The 27,010-nt window shown below is 43.3% G+C and overlaps 1 protein-coding gene across 5 annotated transcripts in view; it reads right to left on the reverse strand.

Moving 5' to 3' along the window:
* CD226 (CD226 molecule) overlaps positions 1-27,010 on the reverse strand; it is a 90,383-nt gene that overhangs the window by 48,043 nt on the left and 15,330 nt on the right. The gene's annotated exons all lie outside the window — the stretch shown is intronic.

Raw genomic sequence — 27,010 nt, forward strand, 5'->3', positions numbered from 1 at the left:
CCCCTGCACAGTACACACTTCTCTCCAAAGTCTGCAATTTAATTTCCACCCCCATAATTTTAAATATTTTAAAGTCATCATTTTACACTCTCCATTTTCCTCTAAAATTGCCTTCCGTAATGGCTTCCTAACTCCATTATCTTGGAATTACATTTATCACATTTATGGGTTTGCCTCTTAAAAGCAAAACAAAACAAAAAGCCATAAAATTTGGGGATCTGGGTCTAATCACAGGATGTGTCAGAGGCAGTGGTGGCGATTACTAATATGTCCTAATATTGCTTTAATCAAGGGGAGGTTTATCACACTTCAACTATTTCAATTCAGAGGTATATTGTGTGGACTAACAGGAAAATAAAGCATCTTTTCTGCCTGCCAATGGGTTCCATTGTATTCAACAGCAAAAATAATTTACTCGCAAGCTTAAATGAGGCATCCAAGTGATGCATATAAATAAATCACTGGTGCCTTGAGCAACCACAGAGAACCACCAAAACGGTAATTGGTGAGTTGCTTATGACACATCACAAATAAAACCAAAAACCTCACTACATATTTCAGGAAAACATTAATTTAGTACATAGTTATTATAAAATCATGTAAGATAAAACAAAACCAATTGCGAGTAGGATCTAAGAATCCTGTAGGGGCACCTGGGTGGGTCAGGTCGTTGGGCATCCGATTCTTGATTTCGGCTCAGGTCACAATCTCACAGTTCACGAGTTGAGCCCCGCGTTGGGCTCTGTGCTGACAGTGCGGAGGCTGCTTGGGATTCTCTGCCTCCCTCTCTCTCTCTGCCCCTTCCCTGTGCACGTGCATGCACTTCTCTCAAAAATAAATAATAAGGGCTCCTGGGTGGCTCAGTCAGTTAAGCGTCGGACTTCAGCTCAGGTCATGATCTCAACAGTCTGTAGGTTTGAGCCCCACATCAGGCTCTGTGCTGAAAGCTTGGAGCCTGGAAACTGCTTCAGATTCTGTGTCTCCCCTCTCTCTGCCCTTCTCCCACTCATCCTCTCTCGGTCTCTCTCTGTCTCTCAAAAATAAGTAAAACATTTAAAAAATTTTAATAAATGAATAAACTTAAAAGAATGTAAGAATACTTTAGCTCTAGAGAAAAATTTAATATGACATTGACCACTCATCCATCCCAGCTTTCCCTCTCCCCAAATATTATTTCAACTCTGAAAATGAAATCTATCTTCTTTAAAAATTAAAAATAAAAGGCAAAAAAAAATAGGCTGTCAGAGTAATCTGCATGAAATCAAATGTTTTCCAGAAAGCTATAACTGAAAACATTTACCATCTCAACTAGAAACAATGATATGTTTGATTCATAGACTAACACTAGAGTGTATTTTCTTGACTTCTAGATAAGAATCGAACCACAAAATAATATTTTCTATGAGACCTCGCTTCATCTTCCATAATGAGTAAAGAGTTCATCAACTGAAGTATAAACATACCCAAGGGCATGGACCATGCTTTTAGTGCCTTTTGTACATGAGAATACCAGAGAAGATTTTTCTAGTCAATATGGGTACCCAATAAGCATTCACTACCTTCTCATCCATTTTGCTCGGAGAGATGCTGAAATAGGACAGTATGACTTTGTGCATGCGAATGCCGAGCCTCTGCAACGTGGGAGCCTTCTGAGGACCTCTGCCCGGTACACCCATCCCCACGTGCTCCCTCATGGTGATCAGATGCCAGGCTTCATTTCCTCCACCGCCCACCCCTCTCATCTCACTCGCCTCCAGGGTCGGTCACCCTTTCCCCCGAAAGCCTTACATCTGCCCACTTCTCTGCACTCCTCTCTGCAGGTTCTTATTGTCACCTCTCCCCTGGATTGAAGCAACAGCCTGGAAATAGTTCTCCCTACTCATTCCCACCTCACTTCTATTCCTCCCTGTCATAAAGCCAGAGCAGTCTTTGTAAAACACATATCCGGCCCTGTAAGTCCCTAGCTGAAAATTCTTGAATGCACCCCCAAATCCTTCATGATAACATTCAAACTCCTTCCCAGTTTCACCAGGCTTCAACCTGGTGTACTGCTTGCCTCCATTCTGAGCTTCCTCTTATGACACCCTCGGACTTGCCTCTGAGCTCTAGACTGGGTTTCTCTCTCTTTCCTCTCTCCCTCTCTCTCTCTGTCTCTCTGTCTCTTTCTTTCTCTGTCACCACCATCCCTCCTTCCATCTCTGCTGCCCACTGCCCTGACCTTTGGAGTCAGGTGTGGATTCTTCTACTAAGATTTTCCAGATAACTTCTTCTCAGACTAGGTTAGACCCCCCTCACTTTATTCCCATATTTTAATCTGTATTTTCCTCTTCATTCATAGGGCCACTCCTAAGACACACCATCATATGGCTATTGATTTTTAAAAAGTATAATGGAAGGATTTATGTGTTTTCTCACCCAATATGTCTTGGTAGTTTTGAGTTCACTTTCCAAATGGTCACTTTCATCTCTCATCACCCGGAACATGGCTACGCTCTGGGTTTTGTATACAAACATAGCTTTAATTCCTCGTTCAACTTGTTGGGGAAAAGTGTTATTGAAAATGATCAGTCTTGGGTTCTACTCAATCGATCCATTGATTTCTATGCTTTGAGATAACAGGGCGAAGGTTTGACAAGGGAAAATATGGGTAGCTTGGATTCGCTCAGAAAAGAAGAAAACGAATGCCATCATTGCCAAGAGTCCCTGAATTCAAACCTGGAGAGTGAGTCAACCCCTTGCTAAGCCTGACTGTCCAAGGCAATATCAGATGGGGTCTACACTGCACCAGACCAAACCACATGCAGGGAAAGAAGGGCACCCCAAGAAAGTCCCATACATTACAGAGTATTTGCAGATTGGTTTTTTTTTTTTCCAGTGTGGAAAATTTAGGAAATTCAGGTAAGCCAAAGGAAGAAAAGAAAATTACTCATAATTCCAACCTCCAAAATATCACAGTATATATTTTAAATTTTATCCACTCAGTCATACCATAATGGCATTTTTTTCTTGCTAAGGGGGTATCAGTCACTTTCACAAACTACATTTTTTTCAACTTAACGATAATCCTTAAACAACTTTCCAAGACAGTTTTAAACACCGAGGTGAGTTTATTAAGCAAAGCAACACTTAAGAGTCTACTGTAAAAAGATTTGTGAAGCAATATTTACGAGATATAAAGGTGAGCAAGCCCTATGACTGCCCTGGGGCGCCTGGGTGGCTCAGTCGGTTAAGCATCTGACTCGATGTCGGCTCAGGTCATGATCTAAGGGTCATGAGATAGAGCCCCACATCAGCTCTGTTGGGCGTGGAGCCTGCCTGAGATTCTCTCTCTCCCTCTCCCTCTCCCCCTTCTCTGTTTTCTCTCTCTCTCTTAAGAAATAAAAAATAAATAAAAAGACCTATCCCTGCCCTGAAGGAACTTACAAAAAAGTCACTTGCTTTGATCACTAATTCCACATAAAAATAGTAAGGGTCTAATCTATGAGAGGGACTGGAAAAGATGTGGGATACAGAAGGAAGTAAGACAGATGTGTCCCTCTCCTCACAGAGCTTAGTGGGTGGGGCAGATCATGACAATGTGCACGGGGCTGTGAGCTCTGGGAGAGGACACAGCGTGAGAAGCTACCTTTGGGCAGAGAAGCTACGTCTTACTTGGATGTGGAGCGGAGCCACGGAGATTTGCAACCGTCTAGTACCCCTGAGGGCACCCGATGGGAGCAGGGAACTCACTGGAGACAGAAATGGAGACTGGAAGGCCTGGAACGTGGGCCCATTCGCTTATGCTAGGTTTTGTAGACTGGATGTTTGGGGCAGGGCGGTGACATTGTATGCTGCGCTCTGCACGGACACACAAGCAAACATGGGGGGGGGGAGCGGGGGGGGGGGCGGGCCAGGCGGGAGGGAACGGAAAGTCTGCCCAAAGCCTTGAAAGTGAAAAGTGAAGGCGCATTTGAGAAATCGTGTAGCTGCCAGAGGATCCAAAACCGGAGAAGAGAGCAAAAGCGAGAGAAAATGTCAAACACAGAGAAGGGTTAAAACTCGAACTGGTAAATGTTTTGGCGGAGGGGCTCAATGCCTCGAATGAGCGTTGGATGTCATCTCAGCTAATTAGCCGCTTCGGTTCTCAAGGACAACCAAGAACTGGCTGAGGCCTCTCGGTTTCCACGATGCTCAAGGTGAGGAAGAATGTGGGAGAAACCCGAGCAATTTGAACATTCCAGAAAAGCTGTTGGGGAGTGTTTTTTTCAAACATAGGAGAAAAAAATTGACCTTTTACACGGCAACAAAGAATATCTAAAATACTGCGAAAGAAGCCGTGAGCCAGGGAATTTTAGCACATCAGACAAAACATTTCATTTTTAGCACAATATTTAAAGGATCGTCTGGAAGGGAGATAAAACCCTTCAAACAATGTCTGGTAGCAAAAGAAAGCTAATGACTCCACTGTTTGAAAGAACACAGGGCAAGAAGATTATCTAAGTTTTAAGAATAAACGCCGAAGAGACAAAAGCGTATTATCTCTGTGTGAAATAAGTGGCAGTCAGCAAAGCATATTTTCATCTCATTTTACTGAACAATTCAGGACAGGATTATTCAGTCTAACAAAAAGAATTGTTTATCATGACTGATACGTAAGTACTGGTAAGAAGACAGGGAGTCTGCTGAATGGTTCCGGACACCGCACTGGAAGGATGCTAAAAAGTAAGTGTTTTCACAAAAGACTCCATTCGTTTCCTTGAGGAACATGAACTCCTCCCTTACCTTCATCAACTTTTGTTCTCAGCCCCTCCGCATTGGTTCAAACCCAGCACAGGAAATGGGCAGAACTGAAGGGACTGTAACTGTTTTCCTCTCTTAGAAGATCCACCACAAATGATCTCCCTCCATTGGTTCTGTGAAAGTGTTCTGCAACTCGGGAGTTTTCCAAGAAGACACACTTCCTGTTACTTTCACCTGTCCACTCAGATACAAGATAAAAGAAGGCCCCAGCCAGTTTAATAACGCAGAATCACTTCCTGTCCCCACTGATGCTTCTCCTTTCTTCATTTTCAGAACTGAAAAATCTTCACTGTTCTCCTTTTTACTTTCTTGATGATGTCATCCATATTTCTCCCTCTCTCTCTCTCTCTCTCTCTCTCTCTCTCTCTCTATATATATATATATATATATATATGGTATTACTATATAATTACTATATAATATATATATTACTATAAAATTACTATATAATATATATTACTATATAATTACTATATAATATATATATTACTATATATGTATATATATATATTACTATATATATATAGTATATAGTATTACTCCTAATTCTTCAAAAGAAAACAACTTTGGTGCATTCTTCCTTACATGGTTATTTTGGCCAATTAACAATAATAATATTTAATACACACTAGGCATTTATAGTTTGATATGAGATGTGACAAACACTTTCCAGAAAAGGTGTCACTGAATCTCAAAATTACCCTATATTTTAGGCACTACTGTTATTCTCATTTTATTTATTTATTTATTTTTAAGTTTATTTATTTATTTTGAGAGAGAGAAAGAGCGAGCTCGTGCATGAGTGGGGGAGGGACAGAGAGGAAAAGAGAGAGAGAATCCCAGGCAGGCTCTGTGCTGATGCGGGGCTCAAACTCACGAACCCGGAGACCGTGACCTGAACCAGAACTAAAGAGTCAGACGCTTAACCAACTGAGCCACCCAGGCGCCCCTCTCATTTTAAAGAGATGGTAACAAAGGTCATGGTAGAGAAAACAGAGTCAGTATTTGAACCCAGAAACGTGATTCAGTTTCTGAACTGAAGAACCAAAGCCTGCTCCGCTCCCGAGCAGTAGCCAGACACCCTCCAGCACCTCACGGCTGCTTCCCTGACCGCTCCCAACTGCTAATTCTGGAGCCCTTTACACGAAAACGTCGTCTCGCTTGCAGGGAAAACCAGCTGTGTGTGCTTGCCCTTCCTTTCTCCAAACACATACAACCAGTCGCCGCTGTCTTAAAATGCATTCAGTCTTCATGCAGAGAGTATGGGAATTGGAGCTGTAAGTCTGACCGTGACCCTCTGCGCCACAAGCCGTCCGGCTCCGTGGGCTTCTCGCAAACACACGCTGCTGCAACCTCTCTGTGCCCTCATCACCCCATCACCACGTCCATCCACGACCTGTGATGTCCACCCTCACCGGGCCACAAGGCCCCGTGTGTTCGCCACTCACATCCCCTCCTCCGTGTCTTTGTGCGGACTGTTCTGCCTGCTGGGATCCCTGAAACTCATATTCACCCTGAAGACCTCCGGGAAGGCGATCTTCTGAAGCCTTCTCCAACTTGGCCGCAAAGGTCCAGTTTTCACCTTGTTGTTCTCCACTCCGGACATCTCTGTGAGAAGTCACACGTCTTGCTGTGCCCCTAGACTGTGAGCATCTCTGGGGCAGGGAGGCTTCTTAGCACATTATATAGGAGGACACCGATCCTTTCACCTTCCCACCCCAACTTCATTAAGAAGCCGGCAATGCCCCCTCCAGGCTGAGCCACTGTGGACCCATCAGACATAACGTGTGCCTGGTGGGGAGACTCATGAAACCTTCCTCGCTTTACCTTATCTTTTGAATATGATCTTATGTGACCTGTCTGCTCATTAGTCAATTTAAGTAATTGTCAATCACAGTGTAAGACACAAACGTTATTGGACCCTCACGCTCCAAACTTTATCGAGTGCTTTTTGGCATAATCTGCTTCCACGGTATTCCCTATTATTCCCTTATTACCCTAGAGACTCCTTTTCTCCAGGTTTTTTGTTTTCGTTTGGATGGTGTGGCATGTTTTTTGTTTTCGTTTGGATGGGGTGGAGTGTATGTGTGCGTATGTGTAACTGAAAAACAAGATCCCATCTCTGTCTTTGTATAAACACGTAAGGGAAGACTGAGAACCCTCGGTTTTTATTACCCATTATGACCAATTATGTCAAACATCAGAAATTCCCCATAATAAATGGCCAGTTACTACTTACTAATTGGAGCACGAAGGTATATATAAAGCTGGAAAAATAAATGTTCAGAGGTTTTTGCAAGAGCACTGGAGATACAGCAAATCTGGTGCAAAATGTTTAGTCTAAGTAAGAACGATGAATTGTATTTTTCACTACAGGACAGAGACATATCATGGGATAAAAGATAATTTCAGTGTCAAGAAGAAAGGCCTTACTAAACCCAGAGTAGGGTAAAAGGAACAATTCGTGTTGAAGTGCCCACTGTTTGATTCAACAGAATCTTAGAGTCCTCTCTCTACTAATCCAAGGAATAAAGCCAGGAAACAGACCCAGGCCATTTGGAGGCCATGTAGTGCTAAAACATGCCTGTGAGCAGAGCCCCCCACGGCCCACCCAAGTCCACCCTGCACAGGTTTAAAGTGGCAAAAGCCGTGTCCAACTGAGTGTCACCGAGGAGGAAATATGGTCATGAGAGAGCACAATAAAACATCGTGTTGGAGAGAAGGGTCGGGCTATGGAAAACGAGGCTGGAGGAGGCAGGGCAGGGAAATCAGGGGAACGGGGTTTTGACTGATGAGAACCCCGCCCAGCACATGACTGCCCAACTCTCCTCTCAGCCAACTGCTACAAAGTGTCTCCCTTCGGGGCGCCCGGGTGGCTCAGTTGGTTAAGCGTCTGACTCTTGGTTTCGGCTCAGGTCATGATCTCGTGCTTTCATGAGTATAAACCCCACACTGGGCTATGTGCTGGCAGCACAGAGCCTGCTTGGGATTCTCTCTCTCCCTCTCTCTGCCTCACTTATGCTATCTCTGCCTTTCTCAAAATAATTAACTTAAGAAAGAAGTGATTACCTTTTATGCCATCTTGTCCCATCAGCTCTGCCCTTCAAAAATTTGCTCTTTCCTAGTGAAGTCTCTCTCACACTCCGTATCTGGGAACTGACCAACAGAAATCTGTAACTGCACCCCCACAAATCCGAGAGGCCTAAAAAACTAAGTAGATTGATGGAAAACGTGCAAGAAAGGGACAGGCTTGATAGAAGTGACACATCTGATTCAGGGTGGAAAGAGACTCATCAATAAAAACCAATGGAGTATTGTGCCATCAGACTAAAAACATGTATTTCTAGAGGGTAGATACACTATCATTTATTTTTTAAAAAAATTTTTTTTAACTTTTTTTTTTTTTTTTTTTTGAGACAGAGAGAGACAGAGCATGAACGGGGGAGGGGCAGAGAGAGAGGGAGACACAGAATCAGAAGCAGGCTCCAGGCTCCAAGCCATCAGCCCAGAGCCCGACGCGGGGCTCGAACTCACGGACCGCGAGATCGTGACCTGAGCTGAAGTCGGACGCTCAACCGACTGAGCCACCCAGGCGCCCCAGATACACTATCATTTATAAAGGACGGCATACACAGAAATCATGTCTAAAGACACAACTGCTACAGATATTTCAAGTTTGTATAAGGTGGACACTAGCATCTTGGGTTGCTCTGGAGACCTTCTAGCAAATACTGTAAAATTAAGAGGAAAACATGTAAAATGGAGCATACTGAAAAATTAAACCAGTGCACTCCTTAAATTTGTCTGTACTCAATCGTGAATTCCCCCTCTAAAAAAGCTGTGGACCCGCTACATTTGGATTACACGTACAACTGGTTCTTGAATCCCCAAGAAATAAAACTGTGTTGAAATTATTGCACTGTAGAATGGCATAGACACATATGTTATGCACTTTGAGGCACCTTTCATGAGCAAAATAACTAAAGGCAATTGTAACTAGAAAGCAATGTCAAAAAAAATCATTGGAAATCTTGCATAATTACAAATGGAAACAACAATAAAATGCAAATATTCTGGTTAAAAAAAATAAAAGATACAGTTGAAAAGGTAAAAATCCCAAAAGAAACCCCAAGACTTCTGAAAAACACCTTTTTGAAAGTCCAGGGAAAATATATGCTGCAGATCTAAAAGGCTAGGTGCTTAAAATAAAACCCTCATGGCTACGCTGGCACAGTCAAAGGGCCAGGGTCGGATGAAGGTATCACCAAAAAAAACACAAAAGACCCTTCAGCTGGGGAGAGTGAGAAAGCCCAGAGGTACAAATAAGTAACTAGGCCAAAAGAGTATTTGAAAAACATCTTGCAAAGGACTCCAAAATAAATGCTGAAAAGTTTTTAAATACATCAAAGAGAGAAAGCGAGTGAGAGAAACTTACAGCATTTGGAAACAGCATCCACAACAAAAGTGTTTCAGAGAATGAAAAGAGCGAATGACAAGGACATCTAAGGAGTGATTTGGCTCTGTCTTTAGAAAGGAAACTATAAGGGAATTTCCAAATGTTTCTATTAGAATAGACAAGCAACATGTGACTTTGAAGAAATGATGAATACTTAACCCGGACCTGGACAAAATTATCTCATGAGGAAGAGGAAGCTGTACCCAAGTTGCTATGCAGGTAACCACAAGCCCACTTGTTTGACAAAATGTGCATCTGCTATTTACAAATGGCTGCTCTCCTTCAGGACAGGTATCTGTCCAATGGCACCTCCAAAAAGGGGGCCCTAGGTAGGTAAAGCATGAAAGTCACTGAGACTCGCTCCTGTCTAGAAAACGGGGGGCAGGTACCGATACAAGCACCTGGTGCGTCACCAGGTATAGACTAGGATGGGCAATGCAAAGAAAAAGAACTCACCTCCTAGAATATCCTAAGTAGATACATCTTGTGGCAAAGGAGAACGAATGGACATAACTTATTTAGGTGTTCAATAGTTTTTCTTCACTTCCTAGTCACACACACCCCAGGGCCATCTTCCCTTCTCCAAAGTGGCTCCTTCCCATTCTCCCCACTCTTTAGAAACCAGTGCCATTTTTAACTTGTCTTCCCTTACCCACTCATCCAGTCAGTTGCTGAATCTTGTCAACTCTACCTTCTCAGTATCTCTCAAACATGTGCCACCCGTCCCCAGTGCCCTATCCTAGTCCAATGACAGTTTGCTCCTGCTTGCTCTAGTAAAAGCACCTCCGCCCAACCTCCCTCCAGTCTTGCTCCATACCAACCACTTTCCATGTGCAATCAGTCTGATCTCTCTCTCCTATCAAACCTGCCAATATCTTGCAGTCCCTGGCAGAACACCACTCAGTGTTTGGCCCCTGCTTGCCTCTCCACTTTCACCCGTCGTACCTTACCTTTCAGGATAACAGCCTCCCATTTCAGATACACCATGCACTCTCTTTGCTCTGGACCCGTGCAGCATGCTATTCCTGAGGCAGAGGACACGGCTACCCTGCTTCTGGGGCCAATTCCTGTTCCTCCTTTAGCGTCAGGTGCCGTGCCTCCCTCTCCAAGTTGAACAATGAGGATGACAATGCTCATCCCAAGGGCTCTAATAGCCGCCTGTGGGCAAGTCTCCCCATCAGAGCATTTTTCATACTGTGATGTAATATCTACTTCTCTCCCCTACTAGTTTATATGAGAGACGTGGACAGGAGAAATATCATTTCACTCGCCAGTTCCTAATGGAGTGCCTGGCAAGTGGTAGCTGCTTAATATGTGTTTGTGGAAATACTCCTCAAGTTTAACACTGAGTGAGAATGTCCAGTGCCTTAAGGAAGGTGGAAAGGGAACTCAAGAGGACCACCACATCCTGAGCCCCTGCCATGTGCTAGGCACATACATCGACCCTTGCATACATTACCCCATTCATTCTCAAGCCTGCCCCCGAGGGGCGTATTATTATTCCCACTCTATATATGAGTAGACTGAAGCTCAGACAATGAAGGGACTTTCCAAATGGTTCAAGACTAGTTAGAAGGGCAGAACCAGAACTCAAAGTTCTCTGTCAACAAAAACATCTTTTTTCTTACTGCCATGAAGACAAATTGATAGCAGGAATTTCTCTAAATAGAAAATTGTTAACAGTGAAATCTCCCATGAATTAAGCCTGTGACTAAAGTCACTATTTTATACATATTTATATAGATGTCAAATTTTTATTTTTGGCACAATATACATAACATAAAATTTACCATTTTAGCCATTTTTAAGTGCACACCTTGGTAGTGTTAAGTCTGTGCATATCATTGCACAACCAATCTCCAGAACTCTTTTCATCTTGGGAAATAGAAATTCTATGTCCATCACACAACTCTCCATTCCCCGGCCCCAACTTCCTGACCACCACCCTTCTGCTTTCCGTTTCTATGAATCTGATGACTCTCGGTGCCTCATATAAAAGGAATCATACAGTGTTTATACTTCTGTGACTGGCTTATTTCACTTAGAATAATGTCCTCAAGGTTCATCCATGTTGTCGCATGTGTAGGACTTTTCGTTCCTTTTTGAGGCTAGATCATAGTCCACTATGTTATGTACAACATTTTGTGGATCCCTTCATCCCTTGGTGGAAACCTGGGTTGTTTCCACCTTCGGGCTCTTGAGAATAATGTTTCCATGAACATGGATGTGCTATACTCTGAATATTCATAAATACTGGGCAAACGTATCCACAACAAAACCTTTCAAACCACATGACACCATCCTGGGTGATGAAGTAACAAATGAGTGGGATCGATGACCAAGGTGTCCCAATAAGCTATGAACTATGAGGAAAAGTGGTAGCTACATTTCAATTAATTCCCCATGGGAAGAGTATATTTAGGGAAAAAGTCCTGCTATACTTATTTTTTAGAATGAAGTTACGTATAAATAATTAAACTATCTAGAGAAATAAATCTATACCCCCCAAATACTTCAAGCTATGCTTTACACGTGATGGGCTATACATCTGTTACTAGTCAGGAAAGCACTTTACACTTCCTGCAAGGTACTCATAAGGGCTTGTTCTGTTTCACCTAATTGTATCTGGAATTAGTTGCTTTCCAAGTACTAATTAGTGGTTAATGCTGATGATTTTTTATGAAAGTATCACTTCCCTCCCTTTATCCCTGTTCTTTTGCTCTCTTATGGTGCCAAGTCTCTTACAGCAGAGCACTTAATGCCCAATACCGTTGGGATCATGGGGAGGGCAATGGCATATGACCTGTCTTCAACTGAGGGTCTGGGGAGGGAGGGTGGTCAGTGGAGAAACTGACATGGTAACCACCAGGCGGAATACAAGAAAAACAACTTATCTCCACTTGAAAGGTAGCCACACACACTTCTGGGGGAGTAGAGAGGAGAGACTGTTTCTCATTTTAGGCATGAGACAAGGTTTCTTTAGCTGATCCTTGAAGAATAAGCAGCATATGGAGTGAGAGAGCACTTAACGGGAGAAAAGGCACAAGCAGAGACACCAGGTTCAGGAATATGGAAGATGCCGATGGAACTAAAACTTAACCCAGTTTGGCTGAAAGAAGAATACACAAAGGGACAAGTTGGGAATGTGTGCCAGGACCAGAGTTTAGACGGCCCTGAATAGCATTTTTAATCGGAGTAAGGAGTAGATGAGGGTTGCAAATTTGCAGGGTCCAGGAAGACAACAGAAACTCCTGAAGCCAGAAGGTATAACAGTAGGGAAGAGTAGGGATTGTGAGGAACTCGAGAATGCAGGAGCCGCCAAAAGGCAGCTGCGACTCAGCCTAGAAAATGCTGCTGAACAGAAAATTCAGGTCAATATTGATGGTTCATCCAGATGTTTATGAGTATTTTCAATTTCCAGAAAACCTCCTGGTCAGATGGGCTGAGTCTCTGGGGCCACTAATTTGCAAACTCTGGTGTGGACAGTGAGGCATCTTGGGGTCTAATAATGCCCCTTCCACCCCTCATTTCTCACGTACACATAAGGCCGTGTTACCAAGTCACCCTTATGTGCTAAGTGCTTTGCCTCCTTACACTCGCCATGGTTTGTACCTCACTTTGTTTTATTTTTATGATTCTGTCTTTATATCACTCTGTACTGTGAGGAGTAAATGAAAGAATCCATGTAAAGCCTTTAGAACCCTGCCCAGAGCTGCCAAGTAATGAGCATTCAACGATCACTGGTCATGTATGTGAAAGATCATTAGCCAACACTCTCCGTGCGCACTCATGTACACCTACAACTTCACCATGTTTACATCCCCAACACAGTTGCTTTCTTGGGCTCTGACTCAAAAACCCTCCTGTCTACTAGAGAGCCCCCTCGGATGTCACTCCAGACCTTTTTCTCACCTCATTCTCCCCCATTCAGTAAGTGACATCACTAGCCACCCAGGACCCCAAGTAAAGACTTGGTACCATTCTTGAATCCTTCTTCTACTTCTTACACAACTCCCAGTCTATAATGAAATCCTATCCAGTTCTCAACTCTCCTGCTCTACAGTCTGTTGTCTGAGCCGATTCCCAGGACCTGGAGCCTGAGAAGACTGTCTCCCTCTGCATCTGGACGTAGGAAGGAAGGAGGTCAGGCACCTCTTCACTGCACTCAAAGCACCAGACAACTGGAAGCACAGTTCTGCCAGGTCCAGAAGAGAGTCCAAAAAACTAGGGCAACAGATATTGTATTTCTAGGAAGATGATGGGCTGTGTTACTCAGATCAGACTTTCAGGTAAAAACACCTAGATGATGAATAATTTTTTTAAAAACATAGAGAGAGGTGAGAGATAATAGTACTTTATAATACTTTATAGTACTTAATAATACACTTATTTTGAAAGTTGAGTCACTGAGATGTGAGGAAGGAGAGAAAAGAAAGTATAAAGGATGACTCATATTTTTGAGAAGTGGGATTATTGACTCAAATGAGAGGCAGATTTGGTGATCTTTCCAGATGGGAAAGAGTAGATTTATGTTTTAGAAATGTGGATACTTCCATTTCTAATGAAATATCAGGCTCCATTATTAACACTACAATTCCTATTAAAAACAACTAAATATGTAGGATGAACTATTTGAAAAATACTATAAGCATCAAATATCTGACAACATAGGAATCAATAGGACAAACTACAGTGAGAAATAAGAACCTGGAAGCAGCCACTTTTGCCCTGGACACACTTTGTCAAGCTAAGCAAACTTGAACTCTGATATCGAGCCTCCCACAACACAGCACAGGGTCTACCTGAGGTGGGGAAGTGAAGAGAAGCCCCTCTTCCTGTTGAGATGTCTCAGGGCACAAATGAACTAGAAGTAAACCTGACCCCACCTGCACCTCGGGGAGACAAAAACAAAGAAGGAAAATCCTTGAGTAGAGTTGTAAACAAAGTCAGTTCCCATGTGGATCTTTAATCTTAATTCCTAGAGCATTGGTTCTCCAAAGAGCCCAAATTTAAAGCAATCCAGTGTCCTTGGATGACCTGTGAAGACCCTGGCCTCTGGGGCCTCAACCTAGCCAGAGTCAAAGGAGTCACTGAAGGTGTTTGGTCTTGTCATGAGAAGGAATTCAAGGGCAGATACACAGCACAGCGGATGAGTCACACAAGCAGGAGAAGCTGATAAAAGTGAAAAGTACACTCGTGGGATATGAGAGCAGGTGAGCTCAGGAGAAGGAGTGAACTGCACGCCCAGGGGGTTGGGTTTCTATCTTTTATTGACAGTTGTTAACCAGGGGGCAGAAGATTAATCCTCGGGGTGAGAAGCAAAGTTCCTAGCTTGTTCTTCTGATTTGGTCAGGGATTTCCTGTCAGAGAACCCGCCATCTTGGGCCTATCTGGTTTGATCCAGCTTCTTGCAGTATGCTGCCAGGGTAGGTCTCTGACTTTCCTGATAGCTGACCATGACTTCCTCGTTGCTGACCTCCAGGTACCCTGTTAGAACCTAACTGCCTACTCTAACACCAGGACTCACCTCCTCTGTGAATGAAGACCGCTTCATTCTAGTCTCAGAGAACTCCCGGAAATGGTGTATAAAGAGCTATGAGCAGCACATAGTCAAAGCGAACCAAGAGCATAAGAATGTAAAGGGATGAGATGGATAATAGGCAGCAGGAAAAAAAAAATGGTAGAAATAGAGCCACTTCGATATTAGAATATCAGGCATAGATGATAGAAAAACTACGTGTGCCAATTCTGGAGGAGATGATAAGGGTGTGTATCGAGAAGAACAAATGAGTGTAGAAAGACTGCGAGAACCAGAAGTGGCTAATGAACAAAGTCCTAATAAACCAAGCAGGCAAGGGGAACAGGGCTCCAGCAATTTCTGAGCCAAAGTCCTGGCCACTGTAGTAGTTTTTAAATATAAATTCTGAATCTTTGGGAGGGGGTCAATGAAAATAATGAAAATTTCATTGGAAGAATATATCCCCTCTTTGCGTCATCCCCAATACCACTGCCTTAGTTGAATTCCTCTTCCTCTCTGGTCTGACCTATTACTACGGCCTCTGTATTTGTTTGCTCACAGACTGGGGGGCTTCAGCAACATATATCTGGAAGTCCAAGACCAAGATGTTGGCAGGGTTGATTCTGTGAGGCTGCTCTCCTTGGCCTGCAGATGGCCCTTTTCTCCCTGTGTCTTCACATGCTCTTGCCTCTGGGTGTGTCTGTCTCCTAATCTTCTCTCCTTCCAAGGATACCAATCACATTAGGTTGGGACCCACTCTAATGACCTCATTTTAATTCAGTTACCTCTTTGAAGACCCCATTTCCAAATATAGTCACATTCTGAGGCACTGAGAGTCTGGACTTCAACATATGAATCTGGGGGACACAGCTCAGCCCATAACAGCCTCCCTACTAGTCTCTCCTCTCTTTTGCCTTGCTTCCAGTCCCCCCTTAGAATCCTCTCGGGTTCTCTTGCTAGATTGCAAACCATTCACCTAATGGCTCCCCATTACCTAAAGAATAAAGTCAAAACACCTTAAAATGGTGGCAGTAGTGACATCAAAATGCAACTAGGGGACTTTAGCTCTCACCCCAACCCCACTTCAAGGAAAATGCATCCTAAATAATAATGAGGTCTTGTTAGGCAAATATAATTCCAAGTCAGCCACAATCTGGAGCCCTTGCTGATCATACCTCAAATTCTCTGTCTCTGCTATCTGCCCCTCCTAACTCATCACCTGGCTCCACTGCCAATTTCAACAAATTTACACACCCATTTTACTCAGCATCCTCTAGTTCCCTAGCACACCAGTCTCACTTTTTTTTGAGCCATTAGCATGGTTTCCCTCAAGCAAGAATGCCACCCTGCTAACAGCACAACCATTCATCAACCTAGAAGTTTCTCATCTTCCCTCATGAGTAAGCTCAAGCATCTTTTGCCCTCTGAAGCCTCCTGAAGGACCCCCTTTCCCTGTCAACTGCCATCTTCTAACACACACATACCAGCTCCACCACCATCCTGACACCACCAACACCTGTCCTATGCACCTGCCTTGTAGGAAGCATCACGTGGCATTCTACATGAGCCTTGATTTCAGAGACTAGAACATTCCCCCTATGTCCCCTCAATCCCACACAGCCCCCAGCACATAGTGGACATCCAATAAATATTTATTGAATGAAAGAGACAGGCCATGGGAAGATGGAACTTGAGGCATTGGGGCGGGGGGGGTGGTTGTGAAGATTTCATTGGTTGGCCATACACTGCTGGTGGTGTCCCTGTTTTATGTCAGGACTGCAGGATCCCTTTCTCTCTGTCTTGCCTATTTTCTAGCCTTTCCTTTTGCTTTTTTCCTGCCTCTAAATCATCCCATATGCAGTTGCTAGAGTAATGGTTCCAAATCATGACTGCAATCATGACTGACATATGCCTTCCACTACTTGAAAACTTTACTAGCCACCAAGTGAAGTCCAAAACCTGAACTTTCCTTGCCCTAAGCCTGTGGCCAAAAGCATTTTTCGTATGCTCCAAATGCAAACACCATTTTCATTATGTGATGATTTTTATGGCATATTATCCTTCCAGAATCATACCTGGATTTCCAGTCTGGTGCAGATGCTTTCATGGTACCCCCAAACTGGCAGTCATCTCTGCCACCTCTCAACTCCCTAAACATTGTTCTATGCCACTTAACAAGTTCCACATTGCATTAGGGTGACTGAGTCACCGTAATGTATATACATACTTCCCCTGTTAGGTTATAAGTGTCTCAAAAACAAAGACCTTACTCATTTCTTCTCCTCATAGCATACAGTAAATCTCTATTAAATAGATTTAGAAAGGGTTTACACAATTTTTAAAACTACCATCATCAAATATTCATCCAATAACAGAGATTTTAATATCTCAAAGTGTCATATGAGCAACAAATTTTAATAATTTGCCCTTTGCTTCAACTCTGCTATTTTCACTGAAAACGTAAGTCAGATTGGTGTTAAGAATAAAAATTCAAAAACTGTATCAACTCAAACACAATGCCAGCAACTATAAATTTTTCCATCTCATTTAATGTTTATTCTTTTAGGAACCATTTCTAGGATTTAAGAAAAATCGAAGTAACATAGTATTTAACTGTTAAATAAATGTTCTTTATTTACTTATTTACATGAGCAACTGTGTTTCTTGTAATACCATAAAGAGATATTTTGAGACCTATGATGTCATAAGCCAATGGGACAGACATAATGGTCTCATCTGGGGACACACTCTAATGTCTCAGAGATACTAGTTGAATTCCTTGGCTATTCTTCAGATGAAAAATGATATGCTTCCAATTGTAGCATCCAGTTTAAAAAGAAGTAAATGTACTCTATCCATTAGTGGAATGAATTAAGTGGATGACCTAAAACTTTCTGAAGGTTTGGGTTCTTTATATGCCAGGAAGGAAACTATCCTATACACAAAGAATACACACACACACACACACACACACACACACACACACACACTCCTTCCCTAAACTATTCTGGAGATGTCAGTGTTGGTAGCATGCAGCATTTCATGTTGCCTGCCAAGAAAGGGGACAAACATGTTCTTAAGAGCTGGTCTGCTGAAATGAGAACATTACGTTTCTTAAGTATTCTCCCAGCTAAGTGGTGCACATAAATGCTCACAGAACTCATGTCCAGACTTCATTCGTATTGGCCACAATCATCATCCAACTAAAATCAGCAGGTATGACGCATGTGAGCTATTTACAGCACTATTAAATGTGAATATTACATATCAGAGCTCCATCCTTAGAAAGCTTTTTGTAAGAATCTTCAATGGGACAGGGGCCTTTCTCTCTGGGCACATTGTGAAGAAGACTGCTTTTGAAAATGTGAGTTGGTTAAATAGCTGAAGTCAGGGGAAATTTTCTCACAGTGAGATTTATTGGAATGTGAATGATCTCTCATGGGAAGTGCCAAAAGCCCCATCAGCTGAGTTATTTAATTAAAACTATGGTGGAGTAAGTGGAAGAGATATTGCCTGGGGGAGTAATTTTGCACTGATCCCTGAAGGATTGACTTGATAGTCTTAAAATTCTTAATGGTTTCAAAACCTTAAACGTCTTCACAAATTTTCTCCTAGGAAAGGAAAAGCCATCCTGCCTGCAACCCCCAATCCTATAAAACCAAACAAAAACAAAAACCTGCAACAGAGAGCATAGCTTGGAAACCCAGTGTTCTTTTCTCAATGCTCAAAAAAAAAGAAACAAAAAAACAAAACAAAAAACCTGGCACAGGTTAGCATTCGCTCACAGGGAAAGACAGAGGAGCCCCCAAGCCTCTGCTCAGTTCAGAGTTTTACTCTTCTTCCTTTTCCTGGACCTCTTTTCTTTTTGTTTTGTTTTTAAATATCTAAAAATCCAACATTTTTATCTTACGAGATGCAAAAATATCATTTTCCTCTCAGTCGGTACGTACTATGATCTGTCAACGGGCAAATTCCCGTAAGGTCTCTTGGAAGGTTCACTGACACAAACCCGCTAATCCTAGAGAAGTTTCAGGGAGAAAGTGCTGGAGAACAAGGCTTGATTTCTATGGCCTTCAACCTTCGATGAGAGGAATTTTAAGAAAGAATACAGAAGCTGAGATGGTTCAGGGCAGGGGACGAGTCTCGACCAACATGTGTGGGCTGAGAGTGTTCCAGTTACTTGGACAGCTCTTACACATGAACCACAGTCCCCGCCCGACACCGGCACCCACACCCACCGGCACCCACTCTGAAGAGGAAACGCGGTCCAGATACTGAAGTGGCACCGCCTTGGGCGCTGGGGAGCCAGCAGTTGTGGTAGACAGGGGAGAGCTGTCCAGATCGCTGGAAGTTAAAGAAGGGGAACCAGAGCCCTAAACAACCTCCACCTCCACTAATAAAGTCTTCGAGAGCCGCGGGGCAAAGTTGTTCCTAAACTTCAGCTGTAGCTCATTCCCTTCAGGCAGTTCAGCCAAATACCCACCCCTGCCCTACGGTCATCTTGGAAATAAAAATATCTACCCAAAGAAGGGTGGGGTTGATGTCATAAACAGCTGAGAAGATCACAGCCAGTTTCACTCCCCTGTTCTGGATTGCCTGAGTACATTTTCCAGTATGCCTAGAGTAAAAGTTTTCTTCTGGACGTTGCCACAGAGGACACGTGTCAAAGACCAGGCATGCAGGGGCACCCGGGTGGCTCAGCCGGTTGAGTGCCCGACTCTTGATTTTGGCTCAGGTCATGATCCCAGGGTCACGGGATCGAGCGCTGTGTCAGGCTCTGTACTGAGCATGAAGCCTTGCTTGCGATTCTCTCTCCCCTTCCCCCTTCTCTCTGCCCTTCTCCCTCACTCGTGTGCTCTCTCGCATGCTCTCACTCTCTCTCTAAGATAAAAATAAAATTAAAAGACTGGGCAGAGGAGGAGAGAGGCCTCTGCGTTGAGATGGACAAACAGAAGACAGTGTTCTCACAAACCCCAAATGTGCACCTGGGCCTGTGTCTTACACTTTTTCAGCCATTCAATTGTCAAATCTAATTGTTTATCAATCCAGCATTGTCTTGTTTTCAGGGTTTGGTTTTTCTTCCACCCTACCTTTCCCCCCACCCCTCTCTTTTTGATTTTTGATACAGAGCTTTTCCCCAGAAGCCCAAGTTGCATCGGATAGTGATATGTGCTCCCAAGCATGGTCTTCCCTGGCTTAACAAATGGAAAGAAAATCAACAAAAACAACGTCGGCATGGGTTCCGGTAAGTATTCCACTTTCAGATTCCCATTAATTTCACCCTTGAGAAGTTCAGCGACCATAAATTGCTTTTGCGAGTCTTAAAAATGTTCTTTATCATCTGCTTCTCTATGTTCTGTTTTATTTTATTTTATTTTATTTTATTTTATTTTATTTTATTTTATTAAGGAGGGAGATTTCTAAGCCTTTAAAATGTTTCTGTTTCATCAGTTGACTATTTCTTACAGGTACCATTGAATATATTTTTTTTCTTTCCTAAATGAAAAACTGCTGAAATGTAACAGTTTATAGAAACATTTTTTATTCCCTATGTGTGTGTGTGTGTGTGTGTGTGTGTACATGTATCCAAGAAAACTTCCATAATTGATTTCTGAGCTTGTAAGAATGTACCTTGAGAGACTTCATGTCTTAATTCTTTAAGGAGTAGATTTGAAACTTTTTTTTTTAATTTCTCCATCCCATTAAAAAAACAAAACAAAACCACCAGCTTCAAAGTGATAGACATGCATTTGATGGGCAAAGCTCTCTGGGAGAATTCACAGTCCACTCTAGGACAAAACATGCTGGCAAGCACTGGTGACCCTTGTCACAGGAGAGCAAGAAAGCCTCTCCTCCCGTGGCCTGCTCAGCCCTGTCTGGAACCTTCTTTGACAAGCAAAAGTAACCTTCAGACCAAGGCTTCCCTCTACCACTCTGCACCTGTCACTAATAAACAAGACAGTGCTGCTTTCATACATTTTCTTCCTGCCTCCTGAATTTGGGATCGATAAAACCAAAGCTGAAATCCAAGTGTGCAAATATCTTAGGATAGGCTATAAAATATAATTGCATCATATATGTAGGTTCCTAAGCCTTTTGAAGCATTAAGTCAACATGTGGAAATAAACCAAGCCACAAATTGTAAATCAGAATAAACTGTGCTAATTATTGATCAGAGTCGATCATGTTGGTTCAATTTGAAAGGTTTGGCTGTTACTGTTATTGTTGCTGGTATTGCTGTTAGAGTCTTTTTCAGAAAATGAAAACTACCTTGCAAAGTAGTCAAAGTAGAGCCAAAGATATCTATTTTGTAGATAATATTTAAAACAGTTTTCCTGAAATGTTATTCCTCCTACCTCCATGTTCAAATATTCTAACTTAACGCCTTCAAGGTTAACTTCAGATGCTCCCTTTTCAGGGACTCTATCCTGAATTTCCTGGCAAAAAGTAAATTCTATCTTCTGAACTACATTGGCACTCACTCTTTAATTTGCCAAACATAGCTTTTATCTCCCCTAGTACTCTGCATACTACTTAGAGCTGAGGTCCATGTCTTTCTGGCTTCTAAACCACAGACATTAACACGAGTATAGTAGGTTCTCAATAAAGACTTGATGTGTGAGCTGAAGAATAAATAAACTCAGTCCCACAAGTCAGCACACACATTCACACAAGCCAAGTCTGGGGCACTTCCCCTTTCCAGCTGTAAATAAAATTAAAACCTGACATCACCCCAACGTTAGAAAACAGACAAGTAGCCAGAGGAAATATATATTGATGATGATTCTGGGTCAGCCTAAGGCCAATCAGAATAGAGGCTGGCATGGTCTTTAGAATCCCTCACATTAGGAATTTCTTGGTACTGCCATGGGTTCTGGAGTCCCCAGTATTAAAAGAGCCCCTTCTCCCCTCTAGCGCCGCTAGCTGAAACATTATGTGAGAATGCAAGACAAGTGTGGCTGTTCTGTCAGCTTCGAGGTCCTGAGTGGACACCTGGCCTTGAAGAGAGTAGAGACAGAGCCTTTGAAGACAGCGTGGGCGACACACAGGGAGTCTCCATAGCCCAGGAAAAAGTGTAACCCTTAAAAGGAGAGAGTAAGGCACATCTCTGTGCCCAAGTTGAGATAGGGGCTGGAGCGTGGGAAGTCAGAGTGAAAACCAGGGGATACAGCCAACACTAAGCACTAGAAAATGAACCCCGCCTATAAATGCGAACGAAGGCAGTTAAACCTGTGCTGTGCTTGCACAATAATTCACCTACCTGGCATCTCCCTTCTCCCTGCCCCTCCTTTCCTTCCTCTCCCCATGGCCACTCTATTCTTAGCATGAATGCTTCCCCTCACTTCAACGTGGTCAGCCCTGAAAGCCATGGCAACCATTAGGACTTGCTTCAGTCACCGTCTTCTTCACATGTGCCGGCTGAGCATCCAAATGACTCCAAAATTGGTATTTTCAATCCGAAGCTTCCTTCTGGTTTGCCATTCCATGATTTCAACTGTTAGCTGGTCACAGCCTACTTTACAACTCTGTGCATCTGAAACTAGACCTTTTCCCCCTCTTCCAAGCAAAGTCGGTCTCCTAATTCCCCATCTTTTTAAAGAAATGATTATTTTTCAGTCCCTCAATCATAAAAATTTGGAAACATTGTTTTCCCTCTTCCTGACCTCCATGCCAAATCAGAATGAGGATCTCCTCCGTAACTTAATTATCTTTGAACTGTTTAAAAATTGCAATCGCATCCTTTTTTACTGTTTATATTAGAAATTCAATAGATATAAAGAAATTTCCAAAAAAATTTTTGAGAGAAGTGCGAAATAAAACACCTGTGTAAGAAAAACCTCTTAACTCTGAATTTTGAAGACCTGTGTGGCCCTTACCAGTTCTGCCCCTTGCTGTCCATGTTTTTGAGTTCTGCTTTTCCTTACAGCACTACCATGCATGTTTATATCTGTAAGTAACATTTTGTTCATTTTTGCATGTTTCTAAACTTTACAGGAAAGAAATCGTATCTTATGTAACTTGCTGTTACTTGCTTGTTTTTTCAACAAGATATTCCCAAGATTCATCTCCGTTGGTGAATTTAGTATAGTGATCATGCACTTTTTTTTGCTATTACAATCACTGCCACTACAAACATTGCAGGCATCTCTCCTGTATGTGGACAATCCCTAGGACATCTAACAGAGTGAAATTATCAGATCATAGGACATGGGATTCTTTAGCTAATGCTGTATCATTTTCTGAAGTAGATGTGATAGTAAATTTCATACGTTAATTTGTAGGGTGTTTTGGGATGAGATTAACGTTTAAATTGGTGAACTCTGAGTAAACAGATGCCCTTTTATAATGTGGGTGGGCATCATCCAATCAGTTGAAGGCCTGAATAGGACATAAAGACTCACTTCCCCAGGTAAGAGGGAAATCTCCAGCAGACTGCCTTCTGACTTCATCCATGCTATTCTCTCTCCTGGTGCCCCAGCCTGCTGGCCCACCCTGCGGACTCCGTCTTGCCAGTCTCCATAATCACAGGAGCCAATTCCATGTCAAAAAATCTCTATCTACATACGCATCCTGTCGGTTCTGTTTCTCAGGAGAACCTGAATATTACCAGCACTCATAATACAATAGATGTACTAATTTACACTCCTACTGGCAATGGATAAGTGTTCCAATCAGTAGAATACTACTTGTTCACCTGACCTTACACTCCTCCCCTCCTAGAAGCTACAACTAACTTAATCTTGCAGGTGGTGAAAAAAAAAAAAAAAAAGAACTGTTTTATTATGTGTCTCCCTGTGAAAAATGTTCAGTAGCTTCCCATGGTCTACATTACAGAATGAAGTTCAGACTCCCTTAGGCACAGCAAGACCTGGGCTGACCAAACTTCCTGGGCTCTGCCTGACATTCTGCTGCTCCGGGGGCTTCAAGTCTCTTTTTCAACTTAGAACCTATGGGACAAAACCTTCCTTGGGACCCCAGCGCATCACACGCTGAGCCCCTTTGCTGGTGTGGGCATCCCTGTTTCTTCCTCTAGCCTACGTCTCGCGGCAGTGAGGGGTGGCCAGCCCAGCGCGGGAGCAACCTCCCGCTGGGGCTCTGTGCTTGGTCAAATAGCTGCCTGCCCTCTTCCTACCTGGGTGTTCAACTCCCCCGGTGCCATCTCCGTACTGTCAGCACTCCTAAGATACCCCCCTCTCCATTTTTCCTCCTTCTCTCACCCGTCTCTCTCTCTTACAAAAAAATCCTTCCAAGTCGTCAGGGCCCGGCACTTGATTCTTGAGCCTCTTCATCACCCTGCTGGACTCAAGCTCCTTCTCGTCTCATTCCTGGCACCTCACAGACATCAGCTGCTTCCACCTGATGCTCAGCAACCTCGAGGTGGTGAGTGACCCGGAGCCGCACTTTCTCCGGCTGCATGACGGGAACACACGACCTCTGCCATGGTGTCTCATGAGCATTAAAGGAGAGGGCATTTGTTTCCTACCCAGGAGGCACCCAATGAAAGTTAGGTGGTGGAATACTGGGGGAGGGCCACCCTCTGGGGGGGGGCATTTCCATAAATGTAACTACATTCTCTTGAACGGACCAGCGAGGCCAGAGACACACGGCGTGCAGCGATTTTCTGCTTGATCCCACCTCCACCACCAACTCTGCTGTGAAAGGCATGCCTTCGAAAGGTTACCTCCCCAGCCACCTCAGCATCTTTTCCCTTGAAGCAGTAAAATAAATACAGCCATTCTTACCATTAAATTCTCTCAGTCGGTTACCAGTTGAGAAATGCTGGTTGTGAAGTTAACACACATTTTAACACAAATTGGCATTAACAGTACCATTTATCCAGATAAGATGTCCAATTTGCTCTTCAGCTCTGGGCTGAAAGCCCCTAGTGGGGGCTGGGGCAGCAAGGATGTACCATGGTTGATGTCTCCTCATTGGAGGGCCCAGAGGGCTCCATGACCCCCCCACACCATCATCTTCTGTCCTCTCACTACAACTTTATCCAGTGGGACACTACAAAGTCTGAGAACTTGGGCAGATATTAGACCTCACCACCTTTCAAGTCCCCGCCTGTAAAATCAAGGTTATGTCCACATCCAAGTGTGCAGTGGGGTTAAATGAGAAGATATCGGCCAAATTCCTCATAGACAGCAAGCGATCAGCAAAGAGAAGAAATTAGTATATATACAAAGCATGTGGTTGGGGGCGCCTGGGTGGCTCACTTGGTTGGTTAAGCATCCGACTTCCACTCAGGTCATGATATCGAAGCTTGTGAGTTCAAGCCCCGCGTCGGGCTCTGTGCTGACAGCTCAGAGCCTGGAGCCTGCTTCCGGTTCTGTGTCTCCCTCTCGCTCTGCCCCTCCCCTGCTGCACTCTGTCTCTCTCAAAAATAGACAAACATTTAAAAAAAATTTTTTTTAAAGAAAGCATGTGGTTCAATTCCTTTATCCTTTTGAAGTTCTTACAACCTATTATACAAATTGGGATTTCTGTATTCCAAGTCCAACCTTGTATTGTTAGGTAGATCATCAACTCTCTCTTTATATTACACATGTGTGCAATACTTGTAGGTCCTGATACGATGTTAATAAAACACACACGGAAGACTTTAAGTACATATAAGGTTAACTTTGAAATACGGCTACTATATTTTTTAAATTCACTATCATTTTTAGTTTTAAAAAAATGAAGGGACACCTGGGTGGCTCAGTCGGTTAAGCATCCGACTCTTGATTTCAGCTCAGGTCATGAATCTCATGATTCATGATTTCAAGCCCCGTGTTGAGCTCCATGCTGACGGCCTGCTCGGGATTCTCTCTCTCTCTGCCCTTCCCCTGCTTGTGCTTCTCTCTCTCTCTCTCTCTCTCTCTCTATCCCTCATTCTCTCTCATTCTCTCTCTCCCTCCCTCCCTGCCTCTCTCTCTCTCAAAATAAATAAACATTAAAAAAAAAAAAGGAAACCATCATGAAGAATTCAACCAGGTGGATAGGTGGGTACTCCTTTCTTTCACCAGTGATTGACTGAGAATCCTAGCATTATGTTTGAAAAAGCCCGAGAAGGCAAAGACCTGCCTTTTCCTAACCTCACAAAAATAGCAGGAGCGATATATCTGGATGATAAAAGGAGGAAAAGTATTGCCGAAACTGTTCACACATGACAGACACTAAAAACCCTATCTTGGTCTGGCAATCACAACTTAGTTCTCCACATCTGAGCTCTAGCCTCTGTCCTAAACTTTCAGAAGAGGCCAAACTGGCTGTTGGTGTTTTTCTTTTCAAATTACTATTCTATATATTTAAGGCACACGACACAGTGATTGGATGAACATATGTGAACAGCATGCAACGACTGCTATAATCAAACTAATTTACGTATCTTCTCACAGTTACCATTTTCTGTGGTGAGAGCACCTGAAATCTACTCTCTTAGGAAATGTCCAGTATTCAGTCCAATATTATTAACTGCCATCTTCATGGGCACCTTAGATCTCTAGGTGGAGTTGTCCTACGTACCTGCAACTTGGTATCCTCTGACAACTGCTCCCTATTTCCCCACCTCCCCGTGCTTGGTGACCATTGTTCTACCTTTTTCTGTTTTAATGTTTATTTACTTTTGAGAGCAAGAGAGAGAGAGAGCAGGGGAGGGGCAGAGAGAGAGAGGGAGAGACAGAGGATCCGAAGCAGGCTCTGTGCTGACAGCAGTGAGCCCGATGCGGGGCTCGAACTCACAAACCCTGAGATCACGACCTGAGCCGAAGTCAGACACTTAACCGATTGAGCCACCCGGGCGCCTCTAGTCTACCTGTTTTGCATTGATTATTCCTTGACAGAAATTGGAATACCTGATCTGGGACCCGAACTGCAAAAGCTTGCCACACGCAGGGTGGGGGGATCCCATCTCGTTCTGGCCTCGGTGGCTCCAGCCGGGTACCCAGTAGCTCCCTTTCCTTTAAGAGTAGAGCTACTCCAACTCTCTCATTGCTCATCAAAAGTGGTGGATGCACTAAAAACTGGCTGGCAGGACTTCACACCTGACTGCTAAGCGAATGAGGAGTTCAGTGGCAAGTCTTTCACTAAAGAGATTTTGCTAATAGACACTCTGTAAGCTTCACTTGTGCACACGAAACCATTTTTAAGCTTAGCTACAGCTACAGAGAAAAAAAACTATCACATGGGAAATTTTCTTACCTTCCGACCATTTGCTATCCTTTACACAATATCATAAATTGTTCTTTTGTAATATGCATCCCTTAAAAAGA

This window comes from Panthera onca, chromosome D3 (genome assembly GCF_046562875.1).
Source record: "Panthera onca isolate mPanOnc1 chromosome D3, mPanOnc1 haplotype 2, whole genome shotgun sequence".
Classification (NCBI taxonomy): Eukaryota; Metazoa; Chordata; class Mammalia; order Carnivora; family Felidae; genus Panthera; species Panthera onca.